This window comes from Opisthocomus hoazin, chromosome Z (assembly GCF_030867145.1).
Source record: "Opisthocomus hoazin isolate bOpiHoa1 chromosome Z, bOpiHoa1.hap1, whole genome shotgun sequence".
Classification (NCBI taxonomy): domain Eukaryota; kingdom Metazoa; phylum Chordata; class Aves; order Opisthocomiformes; family Opisthocomidae; genus Opisthocomus; species Opisthocomus hoazin.
The window spans coordinates 72,079,373-72,093,225 of record NC_134454.1 but is presented as its reverse complement, the minus strand read 5'-3'; positions in this window follow the sequence as shown (position 1 = coordinate 72,093,225).

The window sequence follows — 13,853 nt, the reverse complement described above, 5'->3', positions numbered from 1 at the left end:
CCCTCAGCACTCGTGGGTGCATTCCATTGGGGCCCATGGATTTGTGGGCGTCCAGATCGCTTAAATGATCCCTCACACAGTCCTCCTCAACCAAGGGAAAGTCATCCTCTCTGAGGGCTTCCTCTCTTACCTCCAGCGCCTGGGATTCCTGAGGGCCTGCCTTTGCACTGAAGACTGAAGCAAAGAAGGCATTCAGTAGCTCTGCCTTCTCTGCATCCTCTGTCACCAGGACACCCGCCTCATTCAGCAGTGGCCCCACATTGTCCCTAGCCTTCCTTTTGCTGCTGATGTAGTTGAAGAAGCCCTTCTTGTTGTTTTTGACATCCCTTGCCAGCTTCAATTCCAGGTGGGCCTTGGCCTTCCTCGTCGCATCCCTGCACGCTCTGACCACATTCCTGTACTCTTCCCAAGTGGCCTGCCCCTCTTTCCACATTCCATGGACCTTTCTCTTCCACCTGATCTCCGCTAGAAGCTCCTTGTTTAACCATGCAGGTCTCCTGCCTCCTTTGCTCAATTTCTTTCTCAGGGGCATGCACCGCTCCTGAGCATGAAGGAAGTGATGTTTCAACAGCGCATAGCACACTTGGACCCCCCTGCCTTCGAGAGCCCTGGCCCACGGGATTCCTGCCAGTAACTCCTTGAAGAGGCCAAATTTAGCCCTCCTGAGGTCCAAGGTTTTGATCCTGCTTATCGCCCTGCTTCCTCCACTCAGGATCCTGAACTCGACCATTTCATGGTCACTGCACCCGAGTCTACCTCCGACCTTCACATGCTCCACCAGTCCCTCCTTGTTTGTTAATACAAGGTCCAGCAAAGCACCTTTCCTTGTTGGTTCCTCCACCACTTGCATCAGAAAGGTATCGTCGATGCTCTGTAGGAACCTCCTGGATTGCGCCTGCCTAGCTGTATGGTCTTCCCAGCTGATGTCAGGGTGGTTGAAGTCCCCCATGAGAACCAGGGCCTGTGATTGTGAGGCTGCTTGCAGCTGCCTGTAGAAGGCCTCATCAACTTCCTCCTCCTGGTCAGGTGGCCTGTAGTACACACACACCGTAATGTCACCCGTGTGAGCCTGTAGCTTAATTCTAACCCATAAGCTCTCAACTCGTTCCTCATTTGCCCCCAGGCCAAGCTCAATGCATTCCAGTTGCTCCCTCACATACAGAGCAACTCCACCACCTGTCTTTGTTGACCTGTCTTTCCTAAAGAGTCTGTAGCCATCCATGACAGCATGCCAGTCATGCGAGTTGTCCCACCATGTTTCTGTGATGGCGACCAAGTCCTAGCTGTCCTGCTGTATAAAGGCTTCCAGCTCCTCGTGTTTATTGCCCATGCTATGTGTGTTGGTATAAACACACTTGAGCTGGGCTGTCAATCTCACCCCTGCCCCTGACACACCAAGCCTGGGCTCATCCCTAGTTAGCTGGGCGATGTCCCCTTCTCCCTTCGAACCTAGTTTAAAGCCCTCTCAATGAGCCCTGCCAGCTCATGGCCAAGAATCCTTTTTCCCCTTTGAGACAGCTGGACTCCATCTGTCACCAGCAGGCCCGGTGCTGTGTACACCTCCCCGTGATCAAAGAAGCCAAAATTTGACCGATGACACCAGTCCCTGAGCCACCTGTTAACCAGGTGAGTTTTCCTGCCCCTTTCAGTGCTGTTCCCTGCCACTGATGGGATGGAGGAAAACACCACCTGCGCCCCTGATCCCTCAACCAGTCGCCCCAGTGCCCTGAAGTCCCTTTGGATGGCCTTGGGACTTCTCTCCGCTATCTCGTCCCCGCCAATCTGCATTACCAAGAGGGGGTAGTAATCAGAAGGCCGCACCAGACCAGGGAGTTTCTTCGCAACATCCCTAACCGGGGCCCCAGGGAGACTTCCCTGTGGGATGGGTCCGGTCGGCAGATCGGGCCCTCTGTTCCGCTCAGAAGGGAATCGCCTATGACAATGACCCTCCTTTTTTTCTTAGCCGAGGCAGTTGTAACACATGGGGCTGAGTGACTCGTCCTGTGCAACCCCCTGGATGGAGCTTCACCTTCACCCACTTCCTCTGTGGCCGGTCCCTCACATTCCAGAGCCCCATATCTGTTGCTTAAGGGCAACTGGACAGGTGAGGGAGGCCGGGAGGGGAATCTTTTGCCCCCCCGAGCGGGGACCAGTTTCCATTCCCCCCCATCTCTTAGGCCCCCTCTTTCTGCTCGGTGGCAAGAGAGTAGGGGGTTCTCTGCTTTTCGTGGAGCCACCTCCTGCTGCCTCTGCCTCAGGGAGGGCAGGGACCGTCTCCACCTATCGATCTCCCTCTCACACTCCCGGATGCTCCTCAACCTCTCCACTTCCTCTTTCAGCTCTGCCACCAGGCTGAGCAGGTCATTCACCTGCTCGCACCAAACACAGCAGTTGTCTCTGCTGTCCTCCGGTACGAGCACCAGGCTCAGGCACTCCCTGCAGCCAGAGACCTGGACAGCTGTCTCCTTGCGTGGGGCCTCCGTCTGGGTCCCCACACTCGTTTTAGCAAGAGCTTTACCACGGGTGGTAACTATGGCTAGAATATCTCCTGGACAGACGATGCCCGCTACTTGAGTAGCCAGGAGGGGGGGGGGTGGACCCTGCCCACTCGCCTTCCCCGCTCGCCCTGCCTACGCGAGCTGCTGCGCCGCTCCCTGGCTGCCGCCCCACCTCTGTTTGCCTGTTTGCTGCCTCTGTTTGCCGCTTCTGTTCGCCCGCGCTCCTGGTCGCCTGCGCTGCCTGGGGGCTGCTCTTACCTGTGAGGGTGTTTGGCCGCTGTCACACTCGACTCCCCCCCGCTGAGTCAGAGCTGCTGCTCGTTGGCACCTCTCACTTTCCCGCTCGGGATAGGGGAGGGCTGGGGCCTCCTCTCTCTGCGCTTTTTGCCGCCTCGCCGCTGCGGTTTTGCCACTGGAGAAAGGGTCCCTCGGCGCAAGCCTCTGCTCCAGAGCCCTTCACCTTCAGTAGCTTCCTTTAAGTCCTTCTTGTAGAAGGGGAAGATATTGGTCTTCTTCCAGTCTTTTGGGATGTCCCCCATCTCCACGACTTCTCAAAGGTTATGGAATTCTCTTAACACCCTCGGGTGAATATTGCCAGGGCCCATTGATCTATAGCAGTCAAACTCCTGTAACAGTTCACATACTAACTCTTCCTTCACTGATGGTGGGTCTGTGTTTGTGTCAACTTGGATTTTTGTTCCCAAGGCCTGGGGCCCAACAGCGCTGGTAAAGACAGAGCTGAACAAAACATTGACAACTTCTGCCTTTTCAGCATTCTTGGCAACTAATTCACCTCTTCTGTTTAACAATGGGCCAATATTTGCCTTCTGTTTCTGCTTGCTATTTATATATCTGAAGAACAATTTCTTGTAGTTTTTGAAATCTCTGGCCAATTTCAATTCAGGCTGAGCTTTTGCTTTTCTAATAGCACCTCTGTGTGTCCTGGCAATGCATTTGTAGTTCTCAATATGTATTCATCTGCTTCTCCATCTCTGGTACACTTCTCTGTTGGTTTTGAGCATATTCAGAAGTTCACAGTTAAGCCAAGGAAGTCTCCTACTCTGTCTATTTCCCTTACCTGTAAAGGGGATTAAATTTTTTTTGTGTTTCCAGGAGAGAATTCCTGAAAAACTCTCAGTACTCGCTAGCTCCTTTATCCTCCATGGAAGCTTCTATGGAATCCTTCCCAGCTGAGCTCAGAGCAAGCTGAAGTTTCATGTTCTAAAATTGAACACCTATGTCTACGGACTAACTTTCAGTGTGCTCAGCAGGAGGCCAGACTCCAAAATATTGTGATTGCTGCAGCCAAGGCTGTCACTAACCAAGATACTACAAACCAGGTTTTCTTGGTTTGTGAGTAACAAGTCCAGAAGTGCCGCATTTTTGTTCCGCATATCTAACATTTGTATGAGGAAGCTGTCCTCTATGCATTCCAGGATCTTGACAGATGACATGTGAGCTGCTGTGTTGTTCTTCCAACAAATGTCTGGGTAATTGAAATCACCCATAAGAACCAGGTTCTGTTGACCTGAATCTTGCTTCAGTAACCCAAATATTGCTGCATTGACCTTATGATTTTGGTTTGGAGGCTGGTGGCAAATGCCTACTGTAAGATCTCACTTGGAGATTACCCCTCTGATCTTGATCCAGAGGCATTCAATAGGGCTTCCACAATCGCTGTAGCTGAATTCTATACATTCAAGGTTCTCCTTAGCATTCAGAGTGACTCCTCCTTTTCTTCCCTGTCTGTCTTCATGAAACAGCCTATAGCCATCCATCATGATCCTGCAGTGGTGTGAGCTGTCCCACCACGTTTCAGTTATTCCTATGATATCAGAACTTTCTCACTGGGTGCAGAGCTCCAGTTCCTCCTCTTTGTTCTGCAGGTGGTGTGCATTGGTATACATCCACTTGAGGTGGTTGTTCTTCTGGTTCTCATCTTGCGAGGCAACTAAGGAACATTTGTCACAGTTCTGGTTGGCCTGGATTATCCCTCAGTTGAATGAGATGGCTTGAACGTTGCCATTTTGGACGCCACCTCCCAAGTCCTTCAGTTTAAAGCCCGCCACTCCAAGTTGGCCAGTCTGCTGCCAAAGATTCCCTTGCCTCTTCTAGACAGGTGGATCCCATCTTTCTCTAACAGGCTACAGTCATTGAAGAATGATCCATTGTCATAAAAGCCAAAACTCTCACCATGGCACCAGCAAAGCCAGCAGCTGATTTTAACTGTACGTCTATTTCTGGCTGCACCCTTTCCTCTAACTAGTAAAATGGAAGAAAATATAATTTGGGCACCAACACTTTTTTTGCACCCCTAGGGCTCTTTAGTCTTCCTTGATTATGCACAAGTTCTGGCTTGCAGTATCATATGTGCTCACATGAAAGAGTAGCAATGGGAGGTAGTCTGAGCTCTTGTCAAGTAGTGGAACCTTCTCAGGAGCAACTCAAATCTTGGCTCCCAGAAGGTAGCACACCTTTTGTGACTCCCTGTTAGGCTGGCTGATAGGTGCTTCAGTGCCCCTTAACAGAGGGGCACCCACTACAAGCACTTGTCTCTTTTTGAGATACCCTTCTCTGTGCTGCAGGTACAGTTTCTCCTCGCAGACCTTGCTCATGGGTGTCTACAGCTGTTAAAGTTTCATATCTGGTTTTGGTTGTGGTGCTAGAGGGCCGGGACTGAAGCAGAGTCCTGCTTTTGTGGGTCACCAGGGTCCAAGGTGCCTCATTCATGCAGTGTCTGCCACAGAAGCATGGTTCTGAAACCACTTCTCTATCTCCATCTCAGCTACCCTAATACTGTACAGCCTTTCAACGATTTGCTACAAAGCTGCCACCTGATGCAACATATCCTTAACCCATGCACATCTCTAGCAGGTACTTACTTTTTGTTCAGGAGAAAAGGTCTTGGCACTTATTTCAACCTACCGTCTTTACTGAAGTAAAACCTTCCTTATAAGATCTCTCTGGGTGGAAGCATCAGACCTCTCAGGGGCTTTCTCTGTAGAAACATTGATTTTAACTCTGAGGTGAGTGCCTACATCCTGGCAGAGACCTAGAACACCTCCCTGAGCTGTGGGCTTACAAGCAGCATGCACTGCCCTTCTAACGTGCCCTTGTGTGTGAGCCGCTGTGCAAACTGCTGTGCCCCATCGATCCTTGTTGGCACACCCTGTTTGCAGTGCTTCTGGTCACCCACGGTCTTTAGGGCTGTTTAAATGTCTGGTTCCTCCTGGCAATGCCTAAGCCACATCAGCCTCTTTCACAAGGGCTGCTGGCTCCAGGCACGGCTCACTGCTCTTCCTTGCCACAGGACTTAACCTTTGCTGCAGCTGCATGTCTCACGACAGAGTCTTTGGTTCAATGGAAAGAGATGACACCAGAACAATCTTAAAAGAACCTTGGTAACATTACAGACCTGCCTTACTTTGGGTAGCAGGGATTTTTTGCTTAATTCCTGCTTCTTTACATTAAAAGCAAAGGTATAGGAAGAGCTTCTTTTTGAACTGCAAAGCTGAGCAAGTGGCAGCAAAGCAAAACTAGTTTCCTCAAATAATGCTAAACCCCAAGCAGCAGAGCAGGCTTGTTACCACGTCATGCCAAAGTAAGAGTATAGTAGGTAAAAGTGACATTTTCTGACCGTACTAAGACTTAACTCCTTCTTGGAGCACTGGCACTCCCACCCACATGAGCCAAAGGACAAGGAAGGACTTCTGAAGTGTTAAGGGTATTAGGACTTTGTCAGCGGAAGCTCAGTCCCACAAAACGGCAAGCTCTCTCAACAGTACTGTGTGCTGGAGGAGTGCATACAGTAACGGCTCAGGGTCCTGATGCAATCTTTCTCTGTTTGGCTTGCGAGCGTACAGTGAGGCCATAATAGCATTAGTAAGAATATATGACAAGTAAAATAATATGATTTTATTCCAAGACAGATGAAAGGGCATGGAGGTTTCAAAACAAAGAGTTCATTTGATTTTGGAAAGCAGTACATGTAGAACACCATATCACTACATTAATTCTACCAGTTAACAGCATTGCAGGTGTTTGAATTTCGTAAGGCATTGGATGCTCAAAAAGTGCCACACAAATTAAGAGGAAATTGAGGAAAAAAATCAAGATTAGTTCTATTTCTTAAAATTTAACTGTAGTAGTGTACGTACACATGGTTCAATCACCTTATGAGTATCTGAGTATAGCAAGAAAGATAAGTTTCACTAGCAAAGATCTGTTTAAAAGTCCTTCCACTCACCAGCAGACGAAGATCATCCAATATGCACATTCTTATCATCTAGCCAATGCATTATTGAAAGTAGGATTGCTCTACAAATTTTTCTCTCGCTTTCAAATAATATGAACTTATTTTTCATTAAATCATTTGTTAATTTAATGACTTTTTCAGCATGCCCATACACATTTATAGGAACAATGTAAATGTTTACAGAGTCAGAATGTTCAGGCCAGTTCAGGCCGTCTGGGCTTTTTTTAGCTGGTTCTCTCCTAAAAATTTCAGCCATGTAAGTATAGGACCATAGCCTAACTGTAGTGATACATCATGTCAGAGAAAATTAAGTATGCGCTCCACCGTCCATCAGTCTGTAAGTGCGTTAGTGAATGAGGTGAAGTTTAAGGATAGTTATAATATTAAGTATGTGCCTAAATATTTGGCTGACTAGTGCCTACACTGAGGAGCAACCTTCACAGCAATTTTGCTGCCATGCCCTAATCTGCCCTACAAATTACAGAGTCTGTGCTTGTCCTGGCAGCTTTCTCCTGTCCTTATGTCACTGGAGCAGGGTAAGGAGGAGGTGTGAGATATCACACTAGGCTGAGCTACGAAATATAATATTTGGAATAGGATGCAAAGCATGTTTTCATGGTGTGTTTATTCAGGGCTTACTTCAAGTCTGTCTCTCTGCAAATGCTTTCTCTCTTCACACGTTATTATCAGACCTATTTGAAGTTGAACATTATGGTCACATGTTAGAAATTAATGCATTGCCAAAGAATGCTGATGAAACTGATATGGTAAATTACTTAGGAATGTCCTGCCTTTAAATTCCTAATATATTTTCACCAAAAAGATTAACAGAGAAAAAAATATCAGAAAAAACATTCAGGAAGCAAGTGAAAATAAACTGTTAGTTTATGCTGTGCATCGTAAGGTAGATAAGCGAGAAATTTCTGAATTTGTTTCAAACCCCTTTTTACCTCAGTGTTTTTGGATAGCACTTCCACCTTCGGAAGAAGATTTGCAATACTCCTGTATTTTCTTGTGTTCTCACATCTGATGTCTCTGCAGGCCCTGCATAAGAGCATTTGAGGCACTAAGAAAAGTAGAGCAGCTGGGCACAAGGGAATGATATAAAGAGAGGTAGTACCTTTGGATTTTTTTTTTTTAACATGCTTGTAAACACCTAGCACAGTAAAATGCTATAATAACGTGAATAATAAAAGCAGCAGAAATACAATGTCCCAAGGAGAGAGTGGGTTGTTTGCTGGCGAGATGCCAGCCAAGGCTAATACATGCCTTGAGAAAATTCCCGTTGACTGCTTTGAAATACAACTGTTAGGAAAAGGAAGGTAAGACCCTGCACTGGAAGGGAAAAAAAACCCAACAACAACAACCTGAAGTGGGGACAAGACCAAGTGCCAGGGGTGAGGGAGGAAACATTGAGCCCTCCCCAAACATTCTCAGAAGTCTTGTTCTTGCTTTGCATAGTGAAGAATCATAACTATTGCCCCTTCACCTCTCTGTGTGAGACACAAGTGAAACAGAGAAGTCACTATGATATTTTGTACCTCTTAGACACCTCTTTCTGCAGCTAAAAGAGAAAGTGGAACATTAAAAATTTACATGATTATTGCAAATGTATATAATCGTTAGTTTTCACATGAAACCCTTGCTGAAATTCTGGTACTAACTAAAATTTCTTGACATGTTATTGCAAACCATCAAAATGAAAGCTCATGCTCTTAAATATAATAAATGCAGTCAAAGAAAACGAGCAACAAAGAAGTACAAACCTGCCTTACTCCTGACAGAAATTGTCATAGAAATAGCTTTTCCACTTTGTTCTGGTACATGTGCATGGAAGGCTGAAATGGAAAACAGTCATAAAAATTATATTTCTTAGAGATTCTTAATAAATGTGTATATAATTGTATAATATACAATCTACACTGATTTTGCAATATCAGTTCTGGAACAGCTGATTCTTTTCTTTCTACTGGACATCAAATCTCTACTGGATACAACCAGATTATAAAAGGTGTTATGAGCAATTTCTGCCTCTGATGTAAGATCATTAGAATAATCACATTCTGTATTTGTTTTGAAGGTGTGAGAGGCTGATCCTTAGTAGGAAGATAACTGTATCTGTTTCAAAATGTTGATAGCTCTGATTATTGTTATCAGGAACAACAGATATTTAAAAGGTGCATTTAGCTTTTTCAGATATCATAGACCACTTGAAAGAAGGTGTATGACTGGATTACAACTTTTGAAAATAATGAGAAGATTATTTCAAGGTCGTTACTAAGTATTAATGGAGTGCTTCATTGGTAGCATGTTTTTTTACAGTTCAGAAGACTGTCTTTGTGACTCCTACTCTGTGTACGTAGTGATGAATACCCATTATGTAAAACAGACATCAAATTAATTATGGGCATGACTTAGTGAATCTCAGAATTTCACTATGAATTAATTTAACCCTCTATTTTTTTTTCTCTTTTGCAGCACCTTTTAATAAAAGTAATTCCAAAGGACAAAAAGCAAAAGGGGCAGCTGGTTTAAGAGGTACTTCTCTGCATTCAGCATCGATGTACCTGGTGAGAAGAAGAAGAATGGAGGTTTCTAAGAGTGACCTTAACACAAACAATGTCAGGAGTGCTGAAGCAGGACTCTTCTTCTACTAAGCCTTGTCAGTCCTTCACTACTTCTCCGTCAGTCAGACAAAGACTATGGTTCAATAAGCAGGAGCAAAGTACCATCTGTGTAAAAAGACAGGCCCTCTGCAGCATTTACGTAAAAGCTCAAGGCTGGCACATCTCCTCATGGGAGTCTAAACAATGCAGAGACATGGCAAAGGAGGGAGTTGTTAGTAACCAGAAAGAATAACCCCTGGCTTTTCTTTCTAATATTTTTTTTTCTGTTTTTCCTCTCTTTGTCTTTCCTTCCCATATACCCTTTACTAAGTGTGCCCTCATGGACTTTCTGTCTAGCTTCCCTTCCTAACTCACTTGCTTCCCTGTTCAGGGAGGTAGCCTGCACAGTATCAGACAACAGAAGTATTCAAAGAATGTCACAGTCTCTCTTCCATAGAGGTTTTCACATTCTGAAGGAATGCTATTTTCATTTATGTAAATAATATTAAAACCACTCAGAATTTGAGCTGTGACCAGAATATGTCCTCATTTAAGTTTTGGGGTTCATGCTGTTTCACTAGTTCAGCTACTGGCTTTCAAAATTTTTCTGAAGCAAAACCCCAAATCTTTTCAAAATCTTTTATTTTGTCCTATAAATCATGATTTGATTGTGCCTCCATTCATCATTCTGAGATTAACTCAACATAAATGATCCAGCTCTTTTCTAAGGTTTTACATTATGTGTTTAGCATTTTAACAAATTATGTAGTATGAACTAAACATCATACTGATGCAAAGAAATTTAGAAATGCATTTGTTTAGAAACCTATCTGTCTAAAACCCTTACATTAGTCAAGGGATATAGTTAGGAACACCTCAGTACAGGCAATTAAAGGAAGAGTTCTCAGAACAGGATTAAATATAAAGGAAAATCATTATTGCCAGGTGAAGCTAGAGAACTTGTTTTAAAGAAAAAGATATGGAGAAAAGGTAGAGAATTATTACACGTGGATTCCTTGGCACTCATGTCTCTTATATTCCTCTTTGCTCATCTTATCTACACACTATACTGTTAACCTTAGCTTCTACTCTAATGCCAATGATACTCAACTCTGCAACTCATTTGACATTTTCAATAATCTGACAACATTCCTCTTGTTCTATGTTAGGCAGAGGCTGTGACTTCCAAAGCATTCAGCTAAATGTCTGCAACACAAGTGCATGAAAAGCATCCTCATTTGCAATTCTATCAACTCTGCCTCATCTGCCTACTTTCTGTAACTTTGACATCAACTTTGATCTTTAAGATTTCACCACCACTTTTTTCCTTATTACCAAATTTTTACAGAAAACCTATCAAAATTACTAGTTTATTAATTTTCCTTTAGCTTAATTCCATATCTGGATTCTTCGTTGTCTCCTTCAGTTTACAAACCTCTGAGCCCCAACAGATGAAAGATGCTGTTGTCCACCTTCAACAGGCCATCAAAACATTCAAGGCTTCCTTCTTTGCACACCTACATGCCTTATCTGATGGATGTGCTCAGAAAAGCCATCATTAATTTTCACTATGCATGCACCTGGTAATGCTTACCTCACTGATCCCTCTGTTGACTTGTTTACGACCTCTGACTCTCCCACAATATCTTCTCCTTCCGTTACTCACACCGGATGTTCTGTAAGAGCAACCCATTGCTTTGTGGAGCAAAATTCGTTCCACCAAAGGCAACAAACTTCTCATCCGCACATATTTCATCATAGTGAGCACAAGTTCGGTCGCAGACCCTCCGTACATGCACAAATGTCATCTTCATGTTGGACAAGATGTAATTTTGCTCCTAGAAGTTCTCACAGGAGAGAAAAATAGTTAATACTCCCAGATTGACTGAGCTGGTATATTAGTTACAATTACATATATGTGTATACATAAATATTTTATTCTGTGGTTAAGGCCCACCATAGGGGAATGGTTACTTTCTGATGGTGTCTCTCTCACCATCTTCCAGAGGGAGAATCAACAAAAGTAACTAATAGGTGGATGAAGTTGGATAGGTAAATCTCATCAGAGAATTTTCTTCCTTAGGAAACTGCAATATTTTTCTAGTAATATAATGCAGAGGATACAAAACAGAAAGCTTGTCTTCACAGGAGGATAACATTTCTAAAAAGAGGAAGATGTAGAAGGGAAGAAGTACACTTTACTAAGTCTAAAAAACATGGTTCACTAACATCCTTAAGCTACTGCAGTTACAGCATTAAACCAGTACACTGAAAAGAAGGTTAGTTTTCAAAAGGCTGATGCTAAACACCGTAAAAGAAAAAATCCAATCCTATCGTATATGTTCAGATGGATGGTGCAGACTGCAAGAGTACATTTAAAACATGAAACCGTGCTAATTTACAGAATTAGAAAAGAAAGAAATAGACTGAAAGCAAGACAGAACTGTCAGCTCTGGAACAAAACAAATTAAATTAGGCATAGTATTTACTGAAAATCAAAATATGCAAACCAGCAAATTCTTAATAAAAAGCACTATTTGAATAGAAAGGCCGAAGTGCTACATAGCTTGAAAAAGACACTCCGTTCCCTACAGAAGACAATTATGTATTTTTTTCCACCACTTATTCTGATAAACTCAAAGCCAAGACAAATAGCTTTAAAATTTCTCTATTTAATATAAAGGTGTAAGCTCTCTTTCTAGTTCTACTTTCTACTTGTAGCAATTCTATTAAATTACTACAGCAATCAGCTGAGACCCATTAAGTGTTAGCTAGTCCTGCTTCTCAGGTATCTAAGCAGATGCAGCTGGAATGAAAACAGATGGAAGGTGTAAATGAGAAGATTCAATTAAAATTTTTCTCCTTCTCATATGAGTTTCAAAAAGAAACTCCCCCAGGACTGAAAATGATTCCTTAATTTAAGAAATATCTTTTTTGTCTATTCAAAATAACATATTTCAATGTCATTGTAAGCCCTTTGGTTCAGCCTGGGAAATTAAGCACTTACAGATTCACGATATGACTACAAGAAAAATGAAATCGAGCTAAACCAAAAGTGTGTGATCACTATTTAACTATTCAAACGGGAGAGACTTAAGCGTATTTAAGTTAGTTGAACAGTAGAGGTAATATATAAAAGAATTTACTGTAAAATTAGAAATTCTTGTAATATTTAGGTTAGCAAACATAATAGAACTCCAGCTTTTGTGTATTAAGATAGTTGTAGGCACCACAGATCTTAACCTCATTTGATGTTGTTGGGTACAGCTCCGCTTTCAGTGAAACTACACTAGAGGATCACTACCAACGACATTTCAGATAGGATCGGTATTGTAGAGAGAAATACAAATAATCTAGTTTTAATTAAATATTAGTCTAAAGCAGTTATGGCAGCTTTATTTAAATGCAGAGGCTACGGAAGCTTCTGGTTTATTATTGCTGCTGAAGTAGCCTGGTTTGCATTGTAACACCCTTTAGTATAACTGGAGACTTTTAAGAGGGTTTTATAATCCAGTTACCTAACAAGTATATTTGTAAATAATAACTTGCAGGTAGCCTTAAAATAACACAATTACATTTTATTGCAACACATTTTAATAACAACATTCATGTCTGTGAAGAAAATCATCAAAAGAAAAAAAAAACCAGAAATTTCACCAAAGCCCACATTCCTCACACCTACATTTAGGATTTGAAGTGGCAAAGTTAGAACTTTAAATTAAAGTGGAAATCCAAGTTAATTTTTGTGTCAATGAGAGAGACACTTTCAGAAGTTTTCATTCTCCTAAGATATTAATATTTTCCCTACTTTGTATTACGGAAGTCTATGCACATTCATAGACTATCAAATAAATCTCTGAATATTTCAAGGCAGTACCTTATCTGCCCTACAATACCTTCAATAATAATAATGATAATAATAGATACCTCTTTGTTCTGTTTTCATTATTGTTTGTGAATCATTTGTTTTTTCATTATAAAGCAGATCTTATGGTAAGTGTATGCTGAAACCCTGCTGAATCAAGAACCCCCCTCAGTACAAGGAAGACATAGAGGTGCTGGAGCGTGTCCAGAGAAGGGCAACAAAGCTGGTGAAGGGTCTAGAGAATAAGTCTTATGAGGGGTGGCTGAGGGAACTGAGGCTGTTTAGTCTGGAGAAGAGGAGGGGGGACCTTATTGCTTTCCACAACTACCTGAAAGGAGGTGGTAGTCAGGTGGGTATTGGAGTCTTTTCCCAGTTAACTAGCGGTAGCACAAGAGGAAATGGCCTCAAGTTGCGTCAGTGGAGGTTTATGTTGGATATCAGGAGAAATTCCTTTACTGAAAAGGTTGTAAAGCATTAGAACAGGCTGCCCAGGGATGTGGTGGATTCACCATTCCTGGAGGTGTTCAGAAAAACTTGTAGACGTGGCACTTCAGGACAGAGTTTTGTAGTCATAGTGGTAATGCATGGATGGTTGGACTTGGTGATCTTAGAGGTCTTTTCCAACCTGA